This window comes from Pteropus alecto, unplaced genomic scaffold (genome assembly GCF_000325575.1).
Source record: "Pteropus alecto unplaced genomic scaffold, ASM32557v1 scaffold134, whole genome shotgun sequence".
Lineage (NCBI taxonomy): Eukaryota > Metazoa > Chordata > Mammalia > Chiroptera > Pteropodidae > Pteropus > Pteropus alecto.
Genome location: NW_006436283.1, coordinates 8,941,895 through 8,952,466, shown reverse-complemented (window position 1 = coordinate 8,952,466; position 10,572 = coordinate 8,941,895). Strand labels below are relative to the sequence as shown.

At 41.1% G+C, this 10,572-nt stretch overlaps 1 protein-coding gene across 1 annotated transcript in view; it reads left to right on the top strand.

The window, feature by feature from the left end:
* Window positions 1-10,572, top strand: part of MAP2K6 (mitogen-activated protein kinase kinase 6) — a 97,267-nt gene that overhangs the window by 44,843 nt on the left and 41,852 nt on the right. The gene's annotated exons all lie outside the window — the stretch shown is intronic.

Sequence of the window (10,572 nt, the reverse complement as noted above, 5' to 3'; positions counted from 1 at the left end):
TACTGTAGGATTGAGCAAATGAGAGAAGGCAAAAAGAATCCTGTGCGGATAGATGGAATTGGCCATATTGGTGTGAATTCGTGATTTCTAAAATATGCTCTTCTGTATTCTTTATTCCTTTGTGTATATGTATGTTCGTGGGCAGACGTATGCATGTGTGTATTTTTATGTATGTATGTATATTCGTGTGTATGTGTATGATACACACATTCATGTATTTCCTACCTCTGATTGGTGACAGGGCCAAGAAGAAGTGACACCACTGTAACAATGAACACACCCAGGGCCCAGACCTTGACACCACTGACCACCGAAAGGAAACAGTTTGCTTGCAGCAGTTTCAGAGGTGGGGCATGGAGCAAGGCGGTTCTCATGCTGGTGCCCTAACTGAGCCTTTAACAGGCTGTTCCACCATTCGGTTAAGCTGGCTGTTTTTCAACTATTATGTTTGTGGTCTCACTAGTGGATTCCTTGGTCATACACTCATTGTTGCACCTCCTTTGATATAAATCAGCCCCTTGGTCTGTGACAGTGTTCTGTGGGACACCATTCTGGTAGGTTAGGCATTCTTATGTCCTGGGATAGTGTGCTTGCAGAGGCATTACCTGCAGAGACAGCAAACCCGTACTGGGAGCGGGTAAGCATGAATTGCAGTAAGCATGGATTGCTGTCTCCTCTTCCCCTCCAGAGCGGAAGTAGTCTGTGATAATCAACCTTCCACCAACGGGCTGGCCGATATCCTCGAAGATGCTGTAGGGATTGTATCTATCTCTGCCATTGATTGGTTGGACACTCAGCAATGGCAATGGCTGGGGAATAGGTAAGAGGGAGCCCATTCTGCCCGACCCACATACAGCTTCCATTCCTGCCACCTGAGCCATTCCATTCATGCGTCCACTGTGCCAGCACTGGAGTGGCTGAGAAGAGGAGGCTGGCTGACATCCACAGGTGGCCCACTCATCCTTCCAAGAACACCTTCTGCACCGTTAGATCCGCTGACCGATGCGGCTTGCAGGGCAGGGCAGGTTGCACCATGACCCGCACTGCTGCTGAGCCCTCATCTGTTCGGGCTCACAGTTTTGCTACCTACAAACTCTGAATGCAGAACTTGAAACAGAGCCTTGCGTGCAAGGGACTCGTTTGTCAGTGCGTTCTCAGTAGATGGGAGGGACAAGGGAGATGAAACAAGGAAGGAGGGAAAGCTGGTACAGCGGTCGCTGCTAGGGACAGCTGATGTTTCATACCATGAGATCTTCTAAGAGCCTTACGAAGTGTATCTCCGGACTGTGTGCCCAGGGGACTCCAAGACTGTTCACCAGTCACAGGTGGCTCCTCATGCTTTAACCCCCAGGTCCTGCATGTCACCAGGTCCGGCAGGTTCCGTCAGGTGTCCGAGAACTCTCAGAGCAGGAATCGGAGATAGAAGAGGGCATCTGGTACAGATCGACATGAGGCACTGTCAAGTTGCATCTGTTTAGAAGTCGGCCAAGACCCGTGTTGAATCGGAAAGTCACAATAGGGACTGAAGGAGGAGGTGGACGGAGAGGAATTAGGAATGGCGCACGAGAGTTGTCTGTGCACACACTACACTCCAAACGGTTGAGTAGGGGAAATTCAGGATATGAGCAAAACACATCTGGCTCCACTCTTATCTACCGTGATACCTTGGTGTGCTTACCTGACCATCGTAAAGTTCAGTTGCTCATCTGCATAACGAGGATAACTCGAGCAATTGGGAGGGTTAGCAGAGATGATATCCGGTAAGTTCCTTGCTTTGGGCCTGGAATAAATATTGGTGACGCACCACCTGGCTGTGCACAGGTGACTTTCTAATCTCACAGGTGGAGAGGAAGGGAAGGAGATAGGAGATGAGGGATGATTTCATAGGAAGGAGCTGTTGGACCAAATGCCGGAAGAAGAGCTCTTGGGCAGAGGATTTGCACAGGGTGGGGCAGGTACGGTATCCTTCCATCTGGCCGTCTCTTGGTTACTTCTTAGAGGGGGAAGTAAAAGATGATACATCTGCGGTGGGCTCTTGAATGCCGGTTTGAGTAGTTTGAATTAAACTTGACTGTGCGGAGACAAAACTTCTTCAAAGACTGGAAATTCAACCAAAGGGGCCACCTTGCTTTCTTTCCTCCCCCACCCCGAGCTCATTTAGGCCACGTAGGAAGTAACCATTGCCCTTGTCCTTCCTAGATCCTCTGGGAATATCACAGTGTAACTTAATCATTCCAGAAAGTGGCAGACTGGGGGGTGGGGATGAGCAAGGAGTAGGGGGCTAGCTCTAATTCATTTCTTACTTTCAGGGTATTGCTGAGTCCTGATGCCTAGTAAGTAGTTATTAAATATTTGAGGAGAGGATGGATGAATGAACGCTCTGTGTTTCTTCAGTCTCCTTCTTGGTGGCACTGTTAGCTTCTATGCCCCCTTGGGCAAGACATTCGCTCGTCTTGTGCCAGCGCCAGCTGTGAGGGATCAGTCAGCCTGCTTCCTAGCTACCGCAGAGGCGGCCTCTCTTAAGCCCTGAGCATAAAGACCCTCTGAGGGGTTTTGAGCTTAGATATGCGTTGGATATTGTGTGTTCCCGTTTTTTTTTCCTGGGTGAGATCAAGCTGTGTTTCAGCATGTGCTTGCACAAGTATTCAGTCCACTGAAAAATAATGTGGTCGTGTAAATACTTAGAAGGCCAGCTATTACAGTCTCTGCCAGAATATCTAGAACGGGTTGCATTCTGCAAAGGCAAGAGACTACAATAGTCATAGCTATTTATTTTATATATAAAAAAAGTCCTAGCCCTAGTTAATGGCCTACTTTTTCAAAGCAGTATTAAATATAACAGAATTTCAGTACCACCGTTGAATCTGAACAATTTCTCGGAGCCTTTGTATAACAGATTTTGACTTACCGCGAGAATATTTGGGGCGTTAAGCCCTGGAAATGTGCTTTTACTTTCTATAATAGCTCTCTGGCTGCACAATGACTTGGCTGTTTGCTCTTCCCCAATACAGAAAGATTTGGAGAGTTAACCTGATATTCCCAAGTTGAATGTTTTCTTAGTTGTTTATAAAATTTAAGAAAAAATAGTTTAAAAAAAAATGGTGCAGCCATGCGAGGGGCTTATGTTCTTGAGAGCTAAGCATTCTGAAGAGTCGAGGATAATTTCCTAGAATTTTGCATTTCCCTGCTGAGGCCCTTCGTGATCTTTCACTTCTGTCCTGCGGCACGTGAAACGGCATGGAGCTCCTCTCGTTGCTTGTGGCTACCTCCGGGCCCCTCCTTTCTGTCATAGGACATTCCGTTCTTCCGACCGGCCCCAACCTGTTTGCGACTTGGCACACAGGGCGAACAGGGCTCTGCACAGTCTTCCCCCCTGGGACAGTACTAAGTTTCAGCTTTTCAGAGACCAAAGCTTCTGGCCCCAATAGCTTCAGGAGACTGAGACAATCGGGAGAGGTAGTAATATATTTAAGTTCAGAGAACAGAGTCTTGGCATAGAGGGAGGAAGATATCTTGGCATCTGTCAATGTAGCCACTGGGCATTTTGGAAAAAGTTCTACTTCATTCTTTTTTTTTTTTTTTTTGGATCTTGAAATAAGAGGCTCGAAGTACAAGTCAGGAATATGGAGATCGGTAGGGGAGGCTAGGTATGGGAACAATTCAGGTAGCCTTCCACAGAAAGCAGTTTCAACGAAGTGCTTGCTGAGAAAGCACGATCATCTGAGTTTGGATGTAATAGGAGAAAAAAAAGTATAAAAAATACTGTTTCTTCTTGATTTAAAATAAAAAGCCCTTAAGTGCTAGGATGGAAAAGTTGTACCTCTAGCTTAGTCTTCGGATTCAGACCTAGATGGGAATACTGACTGTTGGAACTTGAGAAAACAATGTTAGTTTCTGCACCTGTAAAGTGAGATTAATAGTTCATTTTTTTTCTTTAAGAAAGTTTTTATTTTTAATTGTGGTAAAATATATATAACATGGAATTTATCTTCTTCATCATTTCTAAGGGTGCAGTTCAGCGGTATTAAGTGCATTCACATTGCTGTGCAGCCATCCGCCACCCATCTCCAGATCCCTAGACCCATTAGACAACGACTCCCGTTTATCTCCCTTTCTCCCCTCCCCCCAATCAGTATTCTCCTTTCTGTCTCTATAAATTCGACTACTCTGGGTACCTCACATAAGTGGAATCATACAGTATGCGTCTTTCTGTGACTGGATTAATCCACTTAGCGTAACGCTCTTCAGGTCCATCCATGTTGTCGCATGTGTCAGAATGTCCTTCCTTTTTAAGGCTAAGTAATATTCCATTGTGTGGATAGGTCACATTTTGTTCATCCATTATCTATCAATGGACACTTGGGTTGCTTCCAGCTCTTGGCTGTTGTGAATAACGCCGCTGTGAACATGGACACGCAAACATCTCTTTGAGATCCTGTGTATTAGTTTGTTAGGTCTGCCGTAACAAAGGACTCCAGGCTGTGTGGTGTGAACAACAGAAAGTTATTTTCTCACCTGGAAACTAGAAGTCAGAAATCAAGGTACTGGTTTCTTCTGAAGCCTCTCTCCTTGGCTTGTAGATGGCTGTCTTCTCCCTGTATCTTCACCTGGTCATTCCTCTGGGTATGTGTGTCCATATTTTCTCTTCTTCTAAGGACACTGGCCATGTTGGATTAGGACCCCTCATGACCTTTTTTAACTTAATTACTTCTTTAAAGATTCTACCTCTAAAACCAGTCTGAGATACTGGGGGCTGGGTTTCAATATGTGAATTTTATGGCGGTCCATTCAGCCCTCGATACCCTGCTTTCATTTGTTTTGGGTTTATACCCAGGAGTAGAATTGTTGGATCACATGGTAATTCCATTCTAATTTTTTGAGTTTATTTATTTATTTGTTTGTTTGTTTGTTTACTTATTTTTTGGAAAGTGGTTATGAGGTTCAAATACATGTAAAGAACTTAGCATCAGGTTGCCCCCAGAAAATGTTCACTGTGATTAGTTGTATAGACTGTAACCTCGTCTGACCCCAGAATTTTCAGGCAAAGAAATTGAGTCCAGAAGAGTTAAGCAACTTATGTCTCCAGGTTCCCGGTTAGCAGCAGACTCAGAAAAAGAACCTGGGTTCTCACAGTGTCTGTGCTCTTGATGACGCTATGTGCCATTCTGTCCAGTCCTTCGTAGGCTGTTCTGTTATTTGCTCTTAACTCTTTGGTGGATTTGGTAGGGTTCGATTCTATTCTTCATTTTTAAACTTAATTTTCTGAATAAGTAACATATTAACATGGTTCAAATTGAAAAATTATACAAAACTTTACTGTAGAGTATCTTTTTCCTACTTTTGTCCTCCAGTATCCCGGCTGCCCTCCCCATAGACAATAAGCAATATTATTAGTTTCCGAAATAGTCTTACAAAGATTTTATGCATGTACAAGCAAATTGCTTTATGCATTCTCTTAGCATTTCTAAGTGCAATGTAATGTATAGTTTTCTGCATCTTGACTTTCACTTAATGTGTTTTGGAGATATTTCTGTATCGATATATAAAAAAACTTCCACGTTCTTTTCTCAACTGCATGCAGTTTCATTATTTGAATGCCCTGTACTTCACTGAGCCCATCTCCTGTTGTTGGACAGTAAATGTTACAGATGGCGCTGTGTAGAATAAACTTGTACATCCATTATTTTGCATGAATGGGAGATGTATATATAGGATATAGTCTTCGTGGTAGAATTGCTAGGACAAAGGGAATGTGCATTTATAAGACAAATTTTTGTCAAACTACCCTTCATAGCGCTTGTACCAATTTACACTTTCATTATCATCTTAGGGAATTTTAAATAACGAGGAGAAATTGCTATACTAGACCATGCCCTACTTTATTTACCTGTTGATGGCTGTCTATATGAGGGCTTGTCAGGAGTCCAGGCAGAAATCTCTCTCAGATCAGGAACCAGACAAGGACATTTGATCTCGTCACTTTTACTGCACGGGCAATTAGGCAAGAAAATGAAATGAAATCCATTCATATTGGAAAGGAAGAAGTAAAAATATCTCTATTTGTAGATGACATGATCTTATATTAGAAAATCCTAAGAAATCCACTGGAAACTATTAGGAACTAATCAAGTTCAGCACTGTTACAGGATACAATTTCAGTATACAAAAATCAATTATATTTTTATTCACTAGAAATGAACAATCTGAAATTAAGAAAAAACTTATAATAATATCACAAATAAGAACATATTTGGTAGTAAATTTAACAAAATTAAGTGCAAATCTTATATTCTTAAAGTTATGTTGTTAAAAGAAATTAAAGAAAGTCTAAATAAATGGAGAGATATACCATGAAGACTTAATGTTGTCAAAATGACTATACTCCCAAATTGATCTACAAATTCGGCGTAATTCCTCTTAGAATTCCTGTTTTGTCTTCTTCGCAGAAATTGACAAACTAATCCTAAAATTCATATGGTAGTTCAACAGACTCAGAATAGCCAAAAGAGCTTTGGAAAAGAAGAACAAACTTTGAGGAATCACATTTCTCAATTTCAAAACTACAGTAATCAAGACAGTGTGGTACTGGAATAAGGATGTACGCAGGTCAATGGAATAGAATTGAGAGTGCAGAAATAAACTCCCATTACAATTAGTGATTTTTTAACAAGGATGCCAAGACAATTCAATAGGGAAACAGTAGTCTTTTCAACAAATGGTACTTGGACAACTTGATGTATACACATACAAGAGAATGAATTTGAACACTCATCTCACATCGTATACAAAATTACTTGAAAATGAATCAAAGACCTATGTCAGAGCTAAAACTATAAAAATCCTTAGAAGAAAACATGGCTGTAAATCTTCATAACCTTGGATTAGGCAATGATTTCTTAGATATGAAGACAAACCCACAAGCAACCAATAAAGAGAGAGATAAATTGGACTTCATTAAAATGAAAAACTTGTGTGGCAAAAGACGCCATCAAGAAGATAAAAAGACAAACCACAGAATGATAGACAATATTTTTAAATCATATAGCTGATCACAGATTGTATCTAGAATATACAAATAAACTTTACCGCATCATAATAAAAAGACAAATAACCCAATTAAAAATGAGCAATGGATTTGAACAGACATTTTTCCAAGAGGATTTACAAATGGCCAATAAACACATTATTTCATTTATATGATGTGGAAAAAATAGGAAATCTGTAGAGACAGAATGCAGACTATTTGTTGCCTTGGACCAGAGGGAAGGATGGAAAACGGATAGTGACTGCTAATGAGTCTGATGTTTCTTTTGTGAGTGATAAAAATATTATAAAATTGGTCGTGGTGATGGTTGCACAACTCAGTGACTATGCTAAAAACCGTTGAAATACACAATTTAACAAGGCAAATTGTATGTTATATGAATTATATCTCAATGAAGCTGTTACAACAAAAACTGGAGGGCAAAAGTAGTGTGATAGTTTGCGACCCTGGAGATTGAGAATTTAGACTCTTTAGTAGCAAGCTTTCTAATATTTCTCAAAGAGTGAAATGCATCACAACTCACAATGCGATCTTGGAGATTCATGGATAGTTCTTGAGCTGGGAACCACTTGTTACTCATTTGTTTCCACGTTTTACAGCGAACAACTTTGGAACGGGGGAGGTTCTTAGAAGAAAAAAGGAAGTTTGAGATCGCTCCTACTTTCCAGCCTTACGTAGTTGGGTTGCTGCTGGAATTTTCTCTTATGCTTCTCAGATAACGTTAGCTACTTCTCAGGAGTAGCTAATGAGAAGTAAAATTGCATTCGAAACTGCAGAACTCTTCTGCTGACCTATTCTGGCTGTTTGTATCGTGTCTTGGCTTCGTGTTTCCTAGGACCCCATGGGAAATCTTGGCAGAACACCCTGTTATATGTCAATAAGAGTGCCTCTCTCAACTTCCCTTCACATCAAATTTTCTCTTGGTTATCACCCTTTATGCCCTTTTTCCTTCGTGACGTAAAAAATGACCCTCCTTCATTTCTCTGAGTCTAACCTCTCTTCACGGTGCCATAAACCCCAGGAAATCCACCGGGACCTTGCCCCGTCATTTCTGTGTGCTTCTCTGCCTCTTTGTCCCTTTCTCCCACTTGTTTTTTTTTTTTTTTTTTTCCCTCGGCTAGACTGTTGCTCAAATTTCCCATCAGTGTTTAGAAACTAGTAACAAATGTACAAAAAATCCAAACACCAACACTTTCCTTAGATCCTTATTTCTTCCTCAGTATGCTATGTTCCTTCTGTTTTTTTTTTTTTTCCCTGTTGTTTTTTTTTTTCCCCAGTTACCTTTATGGAAAAGTCTGTGTATTTTCCTATTTTCATTGATGTGGACTTTTGATGAAGAATCCGAGGTTATAAAGTTAAGAGCCCTGTGCTAAAATTAAGTCTAGAACATATCATACGAAGAGAAATTCTGGATGTGAAAGTGAAATGAGGTTTCGACAGGAGGACGGCACAGTTTCTGAACTGTTTTCCCAGGCGTTGTGCTAGGAGCCCAGCAACCACAAGTAGACTCATGTTCTGGTTACACGGCCAGATGCAGAGAGAGTGTCATTTGGTGTAAAGCCTAGCTTGTTTATTTATTTTGAGGGCATTGGAGAATGGAGCAGTTTCCTGGAGAGAAAATACTGTCCCTTAGTTAGAGACGAGAGTTCATCCTTCACAGAAAATGCCCTAGGGATGGTTGCTGGGATGCATTTGGTTTTGTGTATTTATTTTGTTTTTTGAACGTTAAGGTTTCTGGCACATAACCAGACTTAAGAGTCTCAGTGACCTTGAGTGTTTAGTCTAGTGCGGGACTGGTGAATCCTCTTATAGGAAGGGAGAAGCATCAGGTAGAGATTACCATCAGGATGAGGTGATCAAGGAATCCATTGTTGGACCGAGAGCTTCTTTCTTTGATATTAGAGGGGGCCATCAGCACATATAACACATGTGTTACTAAGACACAGCATTTTGCAAACAGGAGCCACAGTCACAACTTTGTCACTTGACTACTGACCTCCTGCTAAAGTAATTTATGTCAGGCTTATCAGTTTCACCAGAACCCCCTTAGGGCAGGGGTGTCAGCTTGCAAACACACTATAGAGTTGTCCTACTGTAGAAAACTTTGTGAGGTTATCTATAAAGCTGGTGCAGTGCCCCTCTCAAATACCAGAGTACCATTTAATGAGAAAATCAGCTAGTTTATTGATGGAATGTTTTCCATTTTAACATCAGGGCACCTGAAGTCCAGAAAAGTGAAAATATCTTGGGCCAAGTAGTTTTATGGAGATATGGCTTTATGATTTAGTCTGGAGCTCCCGGTAGACCTAGCTCACGTCAGAATGGTTCCTGGTAAACAGCTTTCTAACCTGTATTTGTTGTCTGGAGCAGTCTGGACATGGGAGTAGAAACCCTGTAACAGGGAATTTAATCCAGGCCTTTTCCCTTGGATCCCCGACACAGTTCAGCAATAATCCTTCTACAAGCTAGTGGACAGAGACTTCTGATAAAGGATAATTGCAGTTGAAGAATAAATATAATTATATGGCAAAGCCGACTGCTCACATCTGTAAAAGCTTTATGTATCTGGACAAGGCCCTTGAAGTGGTGGAAGAAGTATTTGCCCCATGCAGTTGTCGTGATCATTACATTAAGAATTTATGTGGAAAGCTGAGCACTGTGCCTTGCTTATAATAAATTCTCGATAAATATTAGTTGCTTTTACTATTCTCATGAGCAGCTACTTGTTAATAGGAAAGCAGCTGCCAAAAATAGCAGTGTAGCTGACCTGGCGACTTTCAGCACTCATTCATCCAGCGTGTATTTATCCAGCGGCCTTATGTGCATTGCTTAGCTCCTTTAATTCCACCAGGGTAGATATTAGTATTCCCATTTTAAGAATGAGGCTGAGATTAATAACTTCCGAGGGTTTTACAGCTAATGAGTGCTATGGCTTGGTCTCTTCCCATGAGGCCTCTTTTTTTTCACAGGGTCATGTTGAGTTATTTTCCAGCTTAATCATAGATCGCTTGGATGGGTAATTTGAAATCATGAGATTGTATATGGATATGAGTGGCCACTCGCTCAGTCCTTCATGCCTCATTCCAAAATTAAAGACTTGTGAGAACTGCTGTCAATAACATTCAATTAAAATCAATCTGATAAAAACTTGCGACGTAGAGAAAAACTTGTAAAATTAGTATATATATCCAGGGATCATTGTATATATCATCTTCTTGTGTTTTTGGTTAGCCGTTAAAACCAGTTTGGGGAAATTGTATGAGACATTATGAAATAAACTGAAATTTATACTTTTCACTCACATTTCTGATCAGGTAGGTAGGTGGATCATTCTACAGATACAATAGGGAATTTATATACTTTTTTGTGCTCAGTCTTGGAGATTAACTGATTTACATGTTTCAAGGTGATCGCCTGGAACAGTTTCTACATTTAGGACCTAGAGAACTTCACTGCCTTTGAGACCGTGAGTTATGGCGCCGCCTGAAGCAATGTTGGTTAATCACCCTGATGATGGTTCATTCGGG